The sequence below is a fragment of the Neoarius graeffei genome, chromosome 15 (assembly GCF_027579695.1).
Source record: "Neoarius graeffei isolate fNeoGra1 chromosome 15, fNeoGra1.pri, whole genome shotgun sequence".
NCBI lineage: Eukaryota > Metazoa > Chordata > Actinopteri > Siluriformes > Ariidae > Neoarius > Neoarius graeffei.
In genome coordinates this window covers 52,633,321-52,653,605 of record NC_083583.1, presented here as the reverse complement: position 1 = coordinate 52,653,605, position 20,285 = coordinate 52,633,321, and positions in this window count along the sequence as shown.

The window sequence follows — 20,285 nt, the reverse complement described above, 5'->3', positions numbered from 1 at the left end:
GACAGCGCTAACCACTACACCACCGTGCCGCCTGGGCGACAATTACTTCCAGCAATTTGTCCCGGGCCCGACGCATATATCTGGTAATAAGCTGGACCTGATTCTTACCAACTGGCCTGAAGTAATTGAGAACGTTTCTACACTCCACCCTCGTGAGAGTACTTTCCCCTCAGATCATTATCTCATCTCATCTCATCTCATCTCATTATCTCTAGCCGCTTTATCCTTCTACAGGGTTGCAGGCAAGCTGGAGCCTATCCCAGCTGACTACGGGCGAAAGGCGGGGTACACCCTGGACAAGTCGCCAGGTCATCACAGGGCTGACACATAGACACAGACAACCATTCACACTCACATTCACACCTACGGTCAATTTAGAGTCACCAGTTAACCTAACCTGCATGTCTTTGGACTGACACCCAGCACCCGGAGGAAACCCACGCGGACACGGGGAGAACATGCAAACTCCACACAGAAAGGCCCTCGCTGGCCCCGGGGCTCGAACCCAGGACCTTCTTGCTGTGAGGCAACAGCGCTAACCACTACACCACCGTGCCTCCCTGTGATCTAACATGGAATTCTCATATTCATTCCATCTGTGCAAAGGCAAATAAGCTGCTGGGCCTATTGATACGGACCTGCCTGCTGCTGACAGATAGGGCGATCAGGCGCACACTCTACTTGTCCCTTGTTCAATCTCAACTGAGTTATGCAACTCAAGTATGGTCACCAGGTAAAGTCACCTTGAAAGGACAAGTGGAGCGCGTCCAGCGGCGCGCCACTAGGCGGATTCTCCAAGTTAAGATAGGTGAGATGTCATACAAGGACAGGCTGGTGGCTTTAAACATCTTGCCACTAGCACTAGACCGTGAACTTAAAGATCTTGTATTTTTCTTTAAATGCTTGTACAAAGAGATTGATTTAGATGTAAGCAACTTTGTCACCTTTGTATCGCACGGGAGGACACGAGCCAGTAATTCCTTTAATCTAAAGCCGCCGCTATGTAAGACAAGTACCTACCAGGCATCTTTTTTTAACCGTATTGTTAAATTATGGAACCATGTCTGCAGTGCAGTGGATACTTCCATTGCCTTTTCTAGCTCTGCCTCTTTCACTTTAAGTGTCAAGAAATTAATGTTTAAGCATCTGGATACTTTCTTTGACCCGGACTGGCCATGTACATGGACGCTTGCGCCAACTTGTTCCTGCCACAGGTTGTAATTAGTTTTAGACATATTAATTGAATTTTTATATAATCTTACTGCTTTTGTAAGGCTAAGGGTTGCACCCAGCATGGGACTTGTTCCCGTTCGTGCTCACCCTTTTGGGCTAACTTTAATTTTAGTTTTTTTTTTTTTTTTCTTTATTATTGCTTATATTTTTGTAAATGTTAATTTCTTATTGATGTAATTTTTTGTAAGTAGCCCAATAAAGTTGTTAAAAAAATATTCAAAATTTATCAAATGGCCTATTTTGCCTAAAGTTAAAGAAACGCATTTCAAAATCATCAATAAGATTTATCCAGTGGCAGAGCTTCGAAAAAAAAGATTTAATTTTGAGGTGGATCAGTGTTCCTTCTGCAATAATGATGATGAAACACTGGAGCATTTGTTTTATTTATGTCCTGTTTCTCATTGTTTTTGGTCAGATATAAAAAACTGGGTATCACTTAAAATGAATGATGTTCCCTCCTTTGAATTATATCATATTATTTTCTACATGGATAATTTGCCCTCTTCTATTTCGGACATTATTAACATAATTTTGTTAAGGGGTAAATATCATATTCACTGTGCAAAATGGAGAAACTGTAAGCCCTCCTTCCCTGGATTTATTAAGGACTTTAAAATGTTTTTCTTGTCTCTCAAAAAAATAGACTGTAAAATTGCAAGAAAAACAAGTATAGACATTGCTCGTTGTTTGTTATTGTAATTTATGAATCCTTTTCCTTTTGTGTCTCTGCTCCGTTATATGTTCATTTAATTGCCTAATTTAAAATGTAATTTACATGTACCTTTTTTTTCCTCTTACATGTATCCCCTAATCTTTAATTTTAATCCATATCCTCCCTGAGAGTTTGTATATTTTCCTTTGTTTAATAAATAAATAAATAAATAAATAAATAATTAAAAAAAAAAAGTTCTGACAAATAAATATAAAAAATATATTATGACCAAGCACACACACATTAAATATGATTTTTTTCAAAATTAAATTTTATTTCTTTTTCAATAATAAACATAAATGTCATCATAAAATTATTTATGTAAAAGTAAATTTTTAATTGTTTATTTCTCCATCCATCCATTATCTGTAGCCGCTTATCCTGTTCTACAGGGTCACAGGAGCCTATCCCAGCTGACTATGGGTGAGAGGCGGGGTACACACTGGACAAGTCGTCAGGTTATCACAGGGCTGACATATAGATACGGACAACCATTCACACTCGGTCAATTGAGAGCCACCAATTAGCCTAAACTGCATGCCTTTAGGGGAAACCCACACAAAAAGGCCCTCGCCGGCCACTGGGCTTGAACCCAGGACCTTTTTGCTGTGAGGCGACAGTGCTAACCACTACACCACCCTGTTTATTTCTCATTTTTTGAAGAATTTTATCATGAAAGTTTGGATATTTGATACAATCTAGAAGCAGGTGTTTGACATTTTCTTTGACACCACAAGTTGTACATTGATTGGAGGTTTGTTTTTAAAAAAAAATAAATTGTGTATCATTAAGTAGACATTTTCCAAATCTAAGTCTTGTAATTATCCTTTGTTTGTTTCTGTGGTGTAGTGGTTAGCACTGTCGCCTCACAGCAAGAAGGTCCTGGGTTCGAGCCCAGCAGCCAACGGAGGCCTTTCTGTGTGGAGTTTGCATGTTTCCTCCGGGTGCTCCGGTTTCCCCCACAGTCCAAAGACATGCAGGTTAGGTTAATTGGTGACTCTAAATTGACCGTAGGTGTGAATGTGAGTGTGAATGGTTATCTGTGTCTATGTGTCAGCCCTGTGATGACCTGGCGACTTGTCCAGGGTGTACCCTGCCTTTCGCCCGTAGTCAGCTGGGATAGGCTCCAGCTTGCCTGCGACCCTGTAGAACAGGATAAAGCGGCTAGAGATAATGAGATGAGATAAGATAGTGGAAATCTAATAATTCTATGTCATTATCTTCCTTTTGAAATTTTTTGTAAGATAGACAAGGAATCAGAAAATATCACACTTTGAGAGGGAGACTTATCAATAAGAAGTTCCAAAGCCTTTGTAATTGCTAGTAACTCAGCTCTAAAAATAGTACCATTAGAGATTTTATAATCTCTTTGAATGTTTAGACTTGGACAAGTCAAGTCAAGTTTATTTGTATAGCGCTTTTAACAATAAACATTGTCCCAAAGCAGCTTTACAGAATTTGAATGACTTAAAACATGAGCTAATTTTATCCCTAATCTCTCCTCAATGAGCAAGCCTGTGGCGACGGTGGCAAGGAAAAACTCCCTCAGACGACACGAGGAAGAAACCTCGAGAGGAACCGGACTCAAAAGGGAACCCAGCCTCGTTTGGGCAACAACAGACAACATGACTATAACATTAACAGTTTTAACTGTTTTCGTTGATGTTCTAACTCTTCATTGATGGAAACTTGAGTGCATAACTGTTCACGACAACTGCAGTCCTAAAGTTAGCAAGTCAACTGTAGTCCTCAGCATTACTGTAAGTGTCCAGAGCGTCTTCCAAGTGCGACTTTCGACTGTCCATATGGGGCTGTCCTCCAGAGGAGCGATGCGATGAGACTCCAACCAGACATAGGACATCAGGATGGATCAGGCACGTCCGAGGAACAGAAGAGGTCAGCATCTCGTTCTCAGGACTGATGTAACTCAGAGGGACAGATTTTTTTTTGGGGGGGGGAGAAGAGAGAGAAAACACAGGTTGTTAGGTATGCCCAATGCCACCTGGATAAGTAGGTACAGTATACATTTTGCGCTGAGTACAACAGGGACTCCAGAAAAACTAACTATGACAGCATAACTAAAAGAGGAGAGTCAGAAGGATAAAAAAAGGTGTCGGGAAGACGAGACTATACGCAGGGGTGTAGCTAGTCTTAGGGTGCCTGTGACCCCACCTTTGTCGGACCATACATTTTTTCAATAGCCGTATAAGAATATTAGAAAAGCCCCCGTGTAATTTTTCTAACATTTTTTTAAAAACGAGATCATCACCTCAGCCTCATTAGGGTTTCTATAACCTTGTATGGGGCGGCACGGCGGTGTAAGTGGTTAGTACGGTTGCCTCACAGCAAGAAGGTTCTGGGTTCGAACCCAGTGGCCGGCAGGGGCCTTTCTGTGTGGAGTTTGCATGTTCTCCCCGTGTCTGCGTGGGTTTCCTCTGGGTGCTCCAGTTTCCCCCACAGTCCAAAGACATGCGGTTAGGTTAATATGGGATGGCCTTGGGTTGAGGTGCCCTTGAGCAAAGGGCCTAACTCTCAACTGCTCCCCGGGTGACAAACAACCATTCACACTCACAGTCAATTTAGAGCCACCAATTATCCTAACTTGCATGTCTTTGGGGGAAAACGGAGCACCCAGAGGAAACCCACGCGGACACGGGGAGAACATGCAAACTCCACACAGAAAGGCCTTCGCCAGGTGCTGGACTCGAACCCAGGACCTTCTTGCTGTGAGGCGACAGTGCTAACCACTACACCACCGTGTCGCCCCCATTTCACCTTTCAGTTTAGTAAATTCAATCTTACACAAAGTGGTCAAGCTGCCAGTATAGCTGCAGTCATTTTAGTTGCGAATTACGAGTATTTCCTCGTGTTAATAATTCGCCATGTCAAAACAAGCCAAACTTTCCTCCTTCTTTCAACATGAAGAGAGGTAAGCAATTTTTTTTTCCATCAAAGTTGCATTTTGTGGCTTCAAAGCTAAGTTTTAGTGCCGTTTCTACAACACAACATCAAGAAAACGTGGAAGAAACAGCAATAATGGAAGAGCCGGTTTCTAAGCTACCTAAAACTCATCTCATCTCATTATCTCTAGACGCTTTATCCTTCTACAGGGTCGCAGGCAAGCTGGAGCCTATCCCAGCTGACTACGGGCGAAAGGCGGGACACACCCTGGACACACCTGTGTGTGTGTGAGATAGAAATATACGTTTGGCATATTTGAACTGGTACCGGCTGGTTTGATTGCTACTAGTTTTGGTAAGTTACATCCTTGAGATTTATCTTCGCTCGCACATTCTGCTCTCTGCTTAATTTAGGTGATGTTGAGCAGCCATGTCTTTCTTCTTTCATAAGATTACAATCCTGGCAGGTGATGTAATCATATATAATGTCTCTCTTCTTTCATACAGTAGTGTAGTCTAAACCAGTGATGTAATGTTTCATCACCCATTTACGTGATACATAGATAACTTAGTTCATTCTCATCTCATTATCTGTAGCCGCTTTATCCTGTTCTACAGGATCGCAGGCAAGCTGGAGCCTATCCCAGCTGACTATGGGCGAAAGGCGGGGTACACCCTGGACAAGTCGCCAGGTCATCACAGGGCTGACACATAGACACAGACAACCATTCGCACTCACACCTACGGTCAATTTAGAGTCACCAGTTAACCTAACCTGCATGTCTTTGGACTGTGGGGGAAACCGGAGCACCCGGAGGAAACCCACGTGGACACGGGGAGAACATGCAAACTCCGCACAGAAAGGCCCTCGCCGGCCCCGGGGCTCGAACCCAGGACCTTCTTGCTGTGAGGCGACAGCGCTAACCACTACACCACCGTGCAGCCCATTAGATATTTCTATCTTCATTAATTTTTGTACTAATTTTGTGCAAGAGTGTCACACCTGCACACCTTGGGTCGTGCATCAGATAGACTCTCCGGCACGATCTAGACAGCGCACGCGCCAAGCGGGTCGTAAATGACTCACACCTGCACAGGATTAAGGTGCAATCAGCGTGCCGATATAAAAACTGTCAAAACACACTTACTTTGCGAAGTATTGAGTTGCGTTGCTGACACGCTACCAAGCCTTATTTCCTTGTTTGGTTTCCTGATCCCTGATTTCCTGTTTCTCGTCTTTGATTCTGCCGAGTCTACGATAGCCTGTTTGTGTCTCGCTCGACCTATTGTCTGTTTCACCGGTTTACGATTTTGCCTGCCGTTCTCGATTGTTTTCGTGCCTTAACTTGTATTAATAAACACACCTTCTGCACTTGCATCCATCTCCCAACCATCTCTGACAGAATACTTCACACTCCCTGATAGAGAGAATGCACATTCACCTGTTCATACATCATGTTCAGGAACAAACTAATGTTAATGGTGCTGAAACAGCCACCGTCAAATGGAGTCTTGTTCTCAGACTTGACTCGGAGCTACATTTTTTTTAATGACTTGGACTTGACTCGGACTTGAATGCTGGGGACTCAAGACTGGACTCTGACTCGAGGTTTAGTGACTCAACTACAACACTGATGGGACACCAGTCCATCACAGAGCACCATGCACACACATGTTCGCATGGTCATTCACACTTTGGGGCAAATTTATCCGAGCCAATCTGCCTGTCCATTCATTATACTGCTTATCCATCAGGGTCACAGGGGAAGCAGGACCCAATCCTATCTGACTTTGGGCAAGAGGTAGGGTTCACCCTGGAGAGGTCACCAGTCTATCACTGGGCTAACACAGAGACGAACCACCATCCATACTCGCATTCATATCTACAAGCAATTTAGAGTAGCCCACTGACCTAATCTGCATGTCTTTGGACTGTGGGAGGAAACTAGGGTACCTGGAGGAAACCCACACAGGCATGAGGAGCACATGCAAACTCAGCACAGAAAGGCCCCAGTCAGCCGCAAGGTTCAAACCCAGAACCTTTTTGCTGTGAGGTGACAGTGTTAACCACTGCACCACTGTGCCGCCCCTAATCTGCCTACTGACATGTTTTTGGGAGGAAACTGGAGACCAAAGAATATCCCCTGTGTAACAAAACCCTAGGTTACACAGGAAGTGAGGTATACCAAATCCATTAAAAATGTTTAAATCTGCGCTACAAACGTTTATTTAAACAGAAATGGTGGTGTGTTGCACATCTTGTGTTATGCAAGAGTTACAACTATGGCAGCTGAGAAGGCCATTCTTGGTGTTCTTTTTGAAACATTTTCCAAGCCTGTATCTTATTTTACTGAAAATTCTGACTATATAATACTTATGACAAACATGTCTTCTAATGTCTGTAGCTGTTGCACACACCAAGTTGCAGTCAACACTTTTGTAAAGGATGTTAGTAGGATCCATTGTGCGCACTAATTTTTTAATATGGCGGGGTTTATACACACATTTCTGCTGATTGGATAACACCTCTGACACGCCCACCAAACAAGAGAAAATGTAGCTCAAAGCTCGTTGCACAACGGTCCACACTGTTTTGAGGAAACACATTTGTGGCAGCGGGGGCGTGGTCAAGCGCCGGTCTGTGACAGGAGGGCGGAGCCAGGGAAGATGAGTGGCAGAATCACTACACCTGACGGTAATTAACCTGTGTTTGTGTGTCTTCCCAGTAACCGCGCCCTATTTAAGGAGGCAGAGGGAGAGCAGAGGAGAGCTCTTCCTGGGACAAGAACACAGCATGTGTGTGTGTACTTACCAGAATAAAACTGTGTTGTTATACTGAAAAGTCTGGCAATAAAAGCCTATTCGTACCTGAAGCTTTGTCCTGCCGTCCTCTGTGCTCCACCCACACCTCCGAGAGCTCTACAGTGGTGCCGAAACCCGGGAAAAAGGTGGAGCACCAACCGAGCAGCCCCATGGAATCCTCCCCGTTCGCGGACCTGGTCCACGCCCTCGCCACGGCTCAGCAAAGCCAGCACCAGGCGCTTGTCACGCTCCGAAAGGAGCAAGAGCGGCGCTTCGAAGCCCTGGTGCTGGCCCAGCAGGAAGATCGCGAGGCATTCCGGCATCTCCTCGCGTCGGCGGGGTCCACCAGCGCCCCAGCCGCGGGCCCGTCTCCCCTCACCGTGACCAAGATGGGCCCGCAGGACGACCCCGAGGCGTTCCTCACATTGTTCGAACAGGTCGCCGAAGCCTCGGGGTGGCCGATGGAGCAGCGCGCGGCGTGCCTCCTCCCCCTCCTGACGGGAGAGGCGCAGCTGGCCGCGCTACAGCTCCCCCCCGACCGCCGGCTGGCCTACGCGGACCTTCTCCGGGCTGTCCTCCAGCGCGTGGGGTGCACACCAGAACAACAGCGCCAGCGCTTCAGCGCGCTGAGGTTGGAGGAAGTCGGCCGGCTGTTCGCGTTCGGCCAGCAGCTCCGGGACGCCTGCTGGCGGTGGCTGAGGGCCGACGATCGCGACGCCGAGGGAATCATCGATCAGGTGGCGCTGGAGCAGTTCATCACCCGCTTACCAGCCGGAACCGCGGAGTGGGTCCAGTGCCACTGCCCGGCGTCGCTGGATCAGGCAGTAGGACTGGCGGAGGATCATCTGGCGGCTGTTCCGGCGGCAGGACAGCCGACGACGTCTTCTCTTCTCTCCTCTTCTCTCTCTCCCGTCCCTTCTGTGTCCCGTCCTCGCCCCATTCCCCCACCACGGAGACGGGGGCCGGCTCCACCCCAGCCGGCCCGCCGCACCCGTGGTGCCCTCCCGTTTCTCCCTTCTGTGTCTGTCTCTCCCCCCCCCTCAGGTGAGTGAGCCCCAGAGCACCGGTGCAGAGGGAAAGCCCGGGCCGGTTTGCTGGCGCTGCGGGGAGCCAGGCCACCTGCAACAACAGTGCGCAGCAATGGAGGTGGGCGCGGTGGTACGGATCCCCGACGCGCCAGAAGCTGCCCTCAATCGGGCCGGAGCGTATCGCATACCGGTGAGTGTACAAGGGACTACATATCAGGCGTTGGTGGATTCTGGTTGCAATCAGACCTCGATCCGCCAAAGCCTGGTGCAAGACGAGGCATTGGGGGGAGCACAGGGGGTGAAGGTGTTGTGTGTGCACAGGGATGTTCACAGCTACCCTTTGGTGTCGGTCCACATATTTTTCAGAGGGGAAAAATCTATAGTGAAGGCGGCGGTTAATCCTCGCCTTACCCACTCTTTAATTTTGGGGACTGATTGGCCGGGATTTCGGGGTTTAATGACGCGCCTAGTAAAGAGTGGGTCCTGCCATTTGACAGGGGGAGGTCCCGGTGTCGCTTTGGCCGGAGCTGCTGTCGCAGAGCCGTCTACGTCATCTCCGCGACAGAGTGAGGAGCCGCCGCCTCCTCCTCTTTCTGTTGGGGAATCCCTCGCGGATTTCCCATTAGAACAATCGCGAGATGAGACTCTGCGACATGCGTTTGACCAAGTGAGAGTAATCGATGGTCAAACACTCCAGCCGAACGCCACCCCGTCCTTCCCCTATTTTTCTATTATGAAGGATAGATTATACCGAGTGACGCAGGACACTCAGACGAAAGAGCGAGTCACACAGCTGTTAATTCCAAAGAGCCGCCGGGAATTGGTATTTCAGGCGGCTCACTTTAATCCCATGGCTGGACACCTAGGGCAGGATAAGACACTAGCCCGGATAATGGCCCGATTCTATTGGCCAGGGATTCGCGGCGATGTCCGTAAGTGGTGTACGGCGTGCCGCGAATGCCAGTTAGTAAATCCAGCGGCCATTCCAAAAGTGCCTTTGCGCCCCCTACCATTAATCGAGACCCCGTTCGAAAGAATTGGGATGGATCTCGTCGGGTCATTAGATTGGTCAACACAAGGGTACCGCTTTATATTGGTTCTGGTGGAACGCGATGCCCGGAAGCTTTGTCCTGCCGTCCTCTGTGCTCCACCCACACCTCCGAGAGCTCTACAACATTGTTCAACCTGGAAGCTAGCAAAATGATGTACATTGCTTTTAGATTGCCTCTGAGTGGTAGGACAGAAAAGCGTTCACTTAATCGTTGAGAGATTTCAAGTTCAAATCCATGTCAAATTCCAAAGTCATCCATGGCTGGGAATGAAGACGCAAAAATGGCCATGCTCTCTGTATCCGCGGTCACTCACAGCGACACTAGCCGGTATCTGGTTATTTAGCACAAATCTAAAGTCTTTTAGCACAAGTTCTAAAGTCGCTTAGCACAACTCTGGATTATGGTCACAATAATCGAAAAAAAATACTAATCTTGATATAGGAAGGGGTTTATTATGATTGCTTAGGGACTGGAAGCTGGAATTTTATAACAAACCTTGAATTGTGGGTACCTTCATAGATAACTTCAGTCATATCACAAATTCAACTGACTGTCAATAATTACGCGTTTGCCATATTAATTAACCGGACAGATTATGTCTCTCGCCCTGCTTGACAACGTGTTTTGCCGACTAAGAGCAGAATCTATTCCCAAAAACTTACTCAAATTATTCAGAGTCCATTTGATATTACCATCCATCATCTGTAGCCGCTTATCCTGTTCTACAGGGTCGCAGGTAAGCTGGAGCCTATCCCAGCTGACTATGGGCGAGAAGCGGGATACACCCTGGACAAGTCAGCACGGGCCTGACACATAGAGACAACCAACCATTCACACCTACAGTCAATTTAGAACCACTAATTAGCCTAACCTGCATGCCTTTGGAGGAAACCCACACAGACACAGGGAGAACATGCAAACTCCACACAGAAAGGCCCTCGCCAGCTGCTGGGCTTGAACCCAGAACCTTCTTGCTGTGAAGCGACAGCGCTAACCACTACACCACCGTGCCGCCCACTTGATATCACATATTACTGTTTTCATATGTATTTGACTAATAAAGCTACAAAGTCTTTAAGTGAAAAAAGACCAATTTCAATGAGAAAAAGGACTTTTCATTCTTTATCAAATTAGTAAATTCCATCCATCCATCCATTATCTGTTGGCTGGAGCAGTGTACTGTGTCAGGGTATGTGCTGTGTTAAATAATTTGGAGAGAGGATTGGTGACTAACATACAGGCTACATCAAACATGGTGGTTTCAAGATGGCAGAGCAGGGAAATACAATCGCTCATTTTCAATTGGAATCTTGGCAACTTTCATTTAAAAAAAAATCATCAACCATCTTTAAACATGACCAGTAAGTATTCATAATAAAGATGAAGTGTTCTTGGCTCTTGTGCTAAAGAACTGAGAGTTGTGCTAAAAGACTTTTGTGCTAGGGTGGCACAGTGGGGTAGTGGTTACCACTGTTGCCTCATAGTGAGATGGTTCTGGGTTCAAGCCCAGTGGCTGACGAGGGCCTTTCTGTACGGAGTTTGCATGTTCTCCCTGTGGGTTTCCTCCGGGTGCTCCAGTTTCCCTCACAGTCCAAAGACATGCAGGTTAGGTTAACTGGTGACTCTAAATTGACCGTAGATGTGAATGAGTGTGTGAATGGTTGTTTGTCTCTATGTGTCAGCCCCGTGATGACCTGGCGACTTGTCCAGGGTGTACCCCGCCTTTCGCCCGTAGTCAGCTGGGATAGGCTCCTGCGAGCCTGTAGAAGAGGATAAGCGGCTACAGATAATGGATGCATGGATGGATGGATGGATGGATGGATGGACGGACTTTTGTGCTAAATAACCGCAAACCCACTAACCAATCGTGAACAGCTGTGAGCTTGTGCATGCAGAGGCCAGATCGTGTTTTCCTCCGAGTGTGTTTTGCTTTCCTGGAACAAGTACAGCAGTTTGAAATGATGCAGGTGTTTGACTTCATGTGTCTTGGAGGAAGCATGTTAGCCTACAGTTTATAGTTCAACACTAGATTACAGTTCACCAGCCTGTTGTCTCTGCTTACACCACATTTGTAGACTGTACTACTGACTCATTGTGCCGATTTATCCTGACGAAGCATTTCCTCCACCGGTTCTGAATCGCTGTTTCCCCCCCCCAGACATTTGTCCTTTTAATATTTTCCTTCGATTGTAATTTCACTTTGCAGCTGTTTTAAATAAGCAGCCTCAAAAAGGTTACTCAGTGCATCTTAATCATTAAATTTACTGCCTTTCTTTCACACAGTATAAGTAATAACCAAGTCTTGTCCTGTTGGAATGCTGTTGTCTCCTTCTTCCCAGGATTTTGACTCGGGCTTACGTTCAGACAAAACCAATTTCCTTTTAAATTCTTGTTCAGCTGTGTAATATTGCTTATGATTAGGGCTCATATTGAAATCACTTATGAACTGCCTTCTAAGGAAAAGCAGCTGAGCTGAAGTCTTCTGGTCCACCTCAGTGCTGAGGTCATTTCTGGGCCAGAAAAATGTAAACAAAAGCCTGAAATGAGAAATTAGGCAAATCTACTGCATTGCAAGATCACTACTACTACAACCCCGATTCCAAAAAAGTTGGGACGAAGTACAAATTGTAAATAAAAACGGAATGCAATGATGTGGAAGTTTCAAAATTCCATATTTTATTCAGAATAGAACATAGATGACATATCAAATGTTTAAACTGAGAAAATGTATCATTTAAAGAGAAAAATTAGGTGATTTTAAATTTCATGGCAACAACACATCTCAAAAAAGTTGGGACAAGGCCATGTTTACCACTGTGAGACATCCCCTTTTCTCTTTACAACAGTCTGTAAACGTCTGGGGACTGAGGAGACAAGTTGCTCAAGTTTAGGGATAGGAATGTTAGCCCATTCTTGTCTAATGTAGGATTCTAGTTGCTCAACTGTCTTAGGTCTTTTTTGTCGTATCTTCCGTTTTATGATGCGCCAAATGTTTTCTATGGGTGAAAGATCTGGACTGCAGGCTGGCCAGTTCAGTACCCGGACCCTTCTTCTACGCAGCCATGATGCTGTAATTGATGCAGTATGTGGTTTGGCATTGTCATGTTGGAAAATGCAAGGTCTTCCCTGAAAGAGACGTCGTCTGGATGGGAGCATATGTTGCTCTAGAACCTGGATATACCTTTCAGCATTGATGGTGTCTTTCCAGATGTGGAAATTGGGGGATTGGTGATCCTCTTCCCATCTTTACTTCTGAGGCCATCCTTAAAAAAAAAATCCGTTTCCTGTCGACCGGGTGAGCAAAAAAATTTTCAGTAGGGAGGGAGGGATTTTTTTTTTAAATGGATGGATAAGAAATCGCAATGCTGTGTTTGCTTTTTCTTTCAGTACTTTTTTATTACAAAAGCAGACATTTAATAAAATGACAGTTTAATCAACTGAAACTTGTACAAAAACTTTAAGTTAGCATTTTAAATGCTGACTGCAACATTTGCAAAACTTTTACAAAGGTACTTAAAATGCCCGACACACGGACTTTTTGTAGTTCTAAATCCACCGTTAGGCCGAGTTCGGATGAAATTACACTATTAAAATGATCACTGAATGATTTGTTTTTCTGAATCTTTACTATTTTGTTGTTCGCTAGAATACCATTTTGCGATTTCACACTTAAGCAAATGTTTGAAAACTCCAGATCGCCTTCCTTCATGGTGGCTGCCATTTTTTTGTGCCGCACGGCGCATGTGCAGAGCTGATTCGACAGGGCTTTCCACAAGCGCCGGCTGCCGGCCATACAGCCGACTACACAATTAAGTCCAGCCGGCTACTTTAATGACTTATTTTGTAGCCCACAGGCTCTAAATATTAATTTTCGATTTTAATAAAATTAAATGTTTATCTAACGGACTGACAATAATGTCAAACTGAACCGCACTCATTTAAGTTGTGACTCGCGCTGTTTGTACTGATAATAACCACAAATTCCCCGCCGACTTCATTGATCAAGGGAGAGTAACTCATCCGCGGCCCCGACATGCGGTGTGTGCGCGCGCACTCGGCGGAGGCAGTAGTGTGTCGGGGCCGTCGGAGGCGACATCGGAGGGAACAGAAGCAGAGATAACGCTTATTTTGTCTCCGGTAAACCAGTCTTCTCTCGTTCAATTACGTGCTGGCATCAAAAGACACCGCTGGTTGTAAATGAAACCAAACTGAGTGGTTGGAGTGGATTTTCATACACAAATGGAGAAATGTTCGCTGAGTGTGTAATTGTGTAGCCCCACTGCAGACCGTTGCCGTTGTTAATTCATAGCATGCTCAGCTGCGTGAATGTGTCATGCACTGAAAATAAGAGATTTACAAGCCAGGAACGCCTCATGATGCAATACGCAAGAAAAGAAAGATGATTTACTGCCATTTTACTTTGTATTTGAGTAAAGTGAATAAATAAATGGTCTGTGGAAAATACATTTAATCCTGGGAACTGCGTGCACAGGAGTTTATTATTAGTGATGCAGTGCTATGCATTGCAAACTATTGACTCCCATATAGGGAGCAGTGCAAAGCACAGCAAACTCTTGTTCTTCCGTTTTTCATCTAGCCTACGATAGTAGCAGCGGAATTAAAAAAAAAAAAGTTTCCGATAGCTTGATTCCGGTATAGGCCTGCTGCATGTTGAGGAAATTTAGGTCACACTTCCCACGGAATATTGACAGGTATTTCGCACACTATTTATAACCATCACATTAAAAGTTATACGTGTTGTTTTGATGCCTGTTTGTTTCCCAAATATATATACGTGTGTGTCTTAATGGGTGAATAAAAGGCACGGAGTTAAATATTATTGTAGAAAGGGGCTTTATGAAGTTCAGTCCATTTACTTGCGTTGGTTTACGGGGAAGATTTGCCACATCCAATATGGCGGACACTCTGACGTATCTCAGCAACGGGCCACCAGCTCAATGCGGCGTCTATGCTTATATGTCTATGCTGACCTATTGCCAATTGACCTAATGAGTTGCAATTTGGTCCTCCAGCTGTTCCTTTTTTGTACCTTTAACGTTTCCAGCCTCTTATTGCCCCTGTCCCAACTTTTTTGAGATGTGTTGCTGTCATGAAATTTCAAATGAGCCAATATTTGGCATGAAATTTCAAAATGTCTCACTTTCGACATTTGATATGTTGTCTATGTTCTATTGTGAATACAATATCAGTTTTTGAGATTTGTAAATTATTGCATTCCGTTTTTATTTACAATTTGTACTTTGTCCCAACTTTTTTGGAATCGGGGTTGTACTACTAATAATCAATCAGTTAACCCAAAGTATCTTTTTAAATTAGAGGATTATTACAGAATACTTTTAAAACATCATAAACTGCACCAACAGAGGAGCAGAAACATCGTTTTTGACACAAACTCTGTTTTTGGGAAACCAAGGAACTACAATATTACTGATCATTTTGAAAGTTGCTCTGGCTGGTAAGCAGCAGTACACAGAGACGGAATAGGCACAAATCTGTCCATTTCCTGTTTTATTAAATGAACAATATAACATTATTAGCAAAAGACACTATAAATTGGAACAAAAGTAAAAAGGATCTCGCAAAGAAATTTAAGCGAGAGAACGGGAGTGAGAATCATCAAAAGTCCTACACAGTGGCGATACATTCAGCATCTCAAAACGTTGCACAAGCGTAGTTGATCTTTCACTGCAAAATGACATAACATTAATACACACCACAAAGCATTTTACACATCATGCCAATTTCTTTCATCGTGAACACAGCAAAAAACAAGACGTGCCCCCCCACACGACTTGTGCATTTGAACTACATTCTTTATGTTTAATTAATAACAATACTTGCTCAATATGGGAAGGATTTAGAGGAAGAATTGGAAAGCCTGAGATGAGGTTCATGACATTAAAACAGATTACAGTAGCACAATATCAGGAGATACACTCTCAGACCAATTTATTAGGAACGTACACATGCGCCTTCATGCGATTATCCAAATCAACCAATCATGTGGCAGCAGCATAATGCATAAACTCGTTCAAATGTTCACATCAGAAGATCAGACTGTGGATGAAATGTGAGCTCAGAGACTGGTTGTTGGTGCCAGCCAGGCCGAATATTTTAGAAACTCCTAATCTCATGTTCATGCTCCATGGACTAATGGTTAGAGATGCAGCTTTGGGACCAAAAGGTTGTTGGTTCAATTCCCTGGACCAGCAGAAATGGCTGAAGTAATGGCTTGAGCAAGGGATCTAACCCCAAGCTGCTCTGGGTATGTTGTAGGTCACTCTGGATAAGTACGCACTGCTTGTAATGTAATCTCCTGGGATTTTTCAGGCACATACAGAATATTGCAGCAAAAATGGCAATTCGTCAGAGGAAGAGGCTACAGCGACTCGAATAACAACTCACGGTGAGCAGAAAAGCATCTCAGTATGCAACTGTTGAACTTTGAGGCAAATGGGCTACAAACAACACCAATTCACATCAGGTCAAAGTCATGAAATCAGATCCCCCCCCCATTCTGATATCTGATGTTAACACTAACTGAAGCTCTTGACCTGCATATGTATTATTTTATGCATTGAACTGCTGTTACATGAATGGGCAAGTGTATAGGTGTTCCCATTAAAGTGAATGTATATTGTGATCAAAAGAGATTGGTACATACGTATATATACAAAACACACAACATATTGTGCATAAGACAGACAGATACACATTTACACAGACAAAACAGATGGATTTAATTGATCCAAGAGAAGATTAGAAATTGCAGTGTTTAAATTCTTGCAGCAAGTCCTTGACGCGTCATTAAATTAAACAAAAGCATTAGCACCTTGGGTTGTTGGTTGTCGTCCATCTCGTGTCCATTGCACAACAAAGTCGTGTAACAAGTGGAAATCTGTACGATGTTCAAAGAAACCATTGATTGTAGAATTAATTCAACTAATTCACTCAAGAGCAAATTCAGCACCCAGGACCCATTTTTATGCAAATCCGGAAGCCTCGAACTTAATTTAAAAGCTATATTCAGGTAGGGAGTCTTAAAGATGAAAACTTGCTGCTTTTTTCTGGTATTGGGCTTTAACCGTCCGAGACTCGCAGGGGCGTATACGCTCCCAAAAAGCACGCTGCATTTAGAGCGACATCATTCCCAATTAGTTGTGCTAGAGACAAGCCATTTTTTCCCCTCTTAAACTCATCTCATCTCATTATCTGTAGCCGCTTTATCCTTCTACAGGGTCGCAGGCAAGCTGGAGCCTATCCCAGCTGACTACGGGCGAAAGGCGGGGTACACCCTGGACAAGTCGCCAGGTCATCACAGGGCTGACACATAGACACAGACAACCATTCACACTCACATTCACACCTACGGTCAATTTAGAGCCACCAGTTAACCTAACCTGCATGTCTTTGGACTGTGGGGGAAACCGGAGCACCCGGAGGAAACCCACGCGGACACGGGGAGAACATGCAAACTCCGCACAGAAAGGCCCTCGCCGGCCCCGGGTCTCGAACCCAGGACCTTCTTGCTGTGAGGCGACAGCGCTAACCACTACACCACCGCGCCGCCCCCCCCTCTTAAACTAAAAAAAAAAAAAAATCTAAAACACAAGTCCAAGCTTGTGTGTGTCAGTCACTGACTAATGTCGATCAGAAACGTCCCTACCCGAGTCTCGGAGGGTTAATGGAAAAGTGTGTCAGTGTGATAAATAAGCTAAAATGACATTCATGCAATACCGTATTAACAGAGAGAAATCAAAGATTGCTTCACTGAATCAAATTCTCGCTCTGTACTTATTTTCTCCATTTCAGATTACCGTCAAACTTTTTGTGTCCGATAAACATGAGCCAGGTGCTGAACAATAGCTTAAGTCATAACAGAAAAATGGCAAAAATCAATCACCGACCATGACCGATTTTGCACAAATCGAAGCATGTGTGTCTTATTCAATATAAACTGTACAGGACGCATAGAAACGAGAAAATACTTCCCTGCACCAGCCAGCGCTGTTGAAGTACTTAAGACTGATCATTATACATTCAAATAAAGAGAGGAAAAAAAAAAAAGCCACCCATGCTGATTCAGCCCCCACACACACTTATTTGTACAACAGGATTTCATTTTGTTGTCATCGCTCAGTGCATTTAATACATCAGACGAGACGTTCTGTTAATCCATTACGCTGCTCCATTAAGACAGACCATCACAGTGAAAGTACTAAATGCAGTCGGCACTTGGATTTTACAGCGCTGGATTCAGCTCATCAGGTAGAAAGTGCATTACGAAATGAATCTGGTGTGCTTACTGACTGTCAGAGATTACAAAAGACTGAAGGAGAAGAAATCATCATCATCATCATCATCGCACCTAGGCTCTGGATGTCCTCAAAGGATGAATTAAAATGTCATTGATTAGGACACGTTGTATTGTGTTTCATTTAGATATCCAAGATAAACAGTTAGACATATAAATGTAGGTAAAGTAAATGCACATTTAACATAAAGAGACATTTTCCCTTTGTACACATCCCCAGAAGTGCGAACGAGTTGAGAAATTTCCTCCAAACTTTACAAAGCAGATGAATAATAATTGTTAAAAGCCCTAGCTATGCACTTGCGGAAAGTGTTTGAATTCTTGGAGAACAGTGAACACTTCTCTTTCCGGATAAATCGATCGTTCACTAAATCACTTCATTACGAAGGTTTTTAGAAGGAGGTGCATGACATATATATACTCTCGGATATCTTGCGAGCCAGCGGTATACTTCAAACATGTTTCAAAGCAAAAAGAAATATATAGAGTGTGAGAGAATGTTTGAATGTGTGCAAGCTGGAAAAAACAGTTTCGGTTTGTCATGGGTCAAATATTACATAGCTTGCTTGCATCAGTGCACACAGGAGGAGCTTGTTCGATTCCTACACCGTCAGGTACGGTAGGAGTCTAATTCCGTTCCCCCAAGGTACAATCTACACTAATGTACCCCTCAGGGTTTATTATTGGACCTCAAGGCAACTGTGTGTTCCTTTTTAGGGCCAAAGATACATACTGTACATGTTCCCAAGCCGTATATAAAAAGGTATAGATAAGGCCCTTCGAGGGTACCGCCCCAGTGACACGCCACTGCACCCGTAAAGGTACAAGAACGTACTTTATTTTCTAAAGAGTGTTTGTATTTGTGAAAACGGCAGCATGAGTTACTACGTCTCTTCATTTCCTTTCATGAAGTAAACCAGCATCTCTCTCTCTCTCTCTCTCTCTGCATTTGCGCATCTTTCAGCACCAAGGCTGCTCTTTGTTTACTTATGCTCCGTTCCACAGGGTTGCCAGGTCTATGTTAGAAAAGCAACCTATATCCATTCCAACCATATAGGAGGTCTCGTCTCATCTCATTATCTGTAGCCGCTTTATCCTGTTCTACAGGGTCGCAGGCAAGCTGGAGCCTATCCCAGCCGACTACGGGTGAAAGGCGGGGTACACCCTGGACAAGTCGCCAGGTCATCACAGGGCTGACACATAGACACAGACAACATTCACACTCACATTCACGCCTACGGTCAATTTAGAGTCACCAGTTAACCTAACCTGCATGTCTTTGGACTGTGGGGGAAACCGGAGCACCCGGAGGAAACCCACGCGGACACGGGGAGAACATGCAAACGCCGCACAGAAAGGCCATCGCCGGCTACGGGGCTCGAACCCAGGACCTTCTTGCTGTGAGGCGACAGCGCTAACCGCTACACCACCGTGCCACCCCCATATAGGAGGTATAGCAATTAAAACAACAAGACTGGGGTGAACCACATGGTCTAAACTGACCAGCAGGCAAGCATAAACAACCTCTCAAAGTGAAAGCGAAGGTATAATATGCATCGTTTGAAGTGGATGCGTTTTACTGACCTGGTTAAAACGATCAGTTCAAAAAATAAAGCAACGCATCACTAAATTTGACATTTTTAGTGAAATTGAAGAAACACCGTGCCAGAGCACTGCACGCGTTCAACGAAGTCCAGAAACACGTCGCAGTACTTGACCATCCTACAAATTCACCCGATCTAGCACTATGCTGCTCACCCCCCTTTTCCTTAAAATCAAGTTTTCACTCTAGGGAACCTGTTTTGAGCCTGATCCAGAAGTGAAGAAGAAGAAAAAAAAACGACGGAGCTTCTCAGACAACTTGCGGAAGAAAACCAAGACCAGAATGCAAGGAATTGAAATGGAAGGGGGTTTTTTTTTCATTAAAATTGAACTGTAGCATTAGTCTCATGATTTAATAGCCACACCACGTACGGTACACTGTTCCTAAAATCTAATGGCGTTCTTAATTAGCACTACAAAAATCACCAGCGTCACAGTGGATCTGGAGCCACTGAGCATGAGGTGAGAACAGACCCTTCTTAACCTACATCATTCACACCTATTTAGTATAGTCAGTCTACCTAGGAGATGGAAGGAAACCTGTACGGACCTACGCAACACCATACAGACATTAACCCGAGCTCAGGATCAAACCAGGGAGCCTGGAGGGGTGAGGAGACG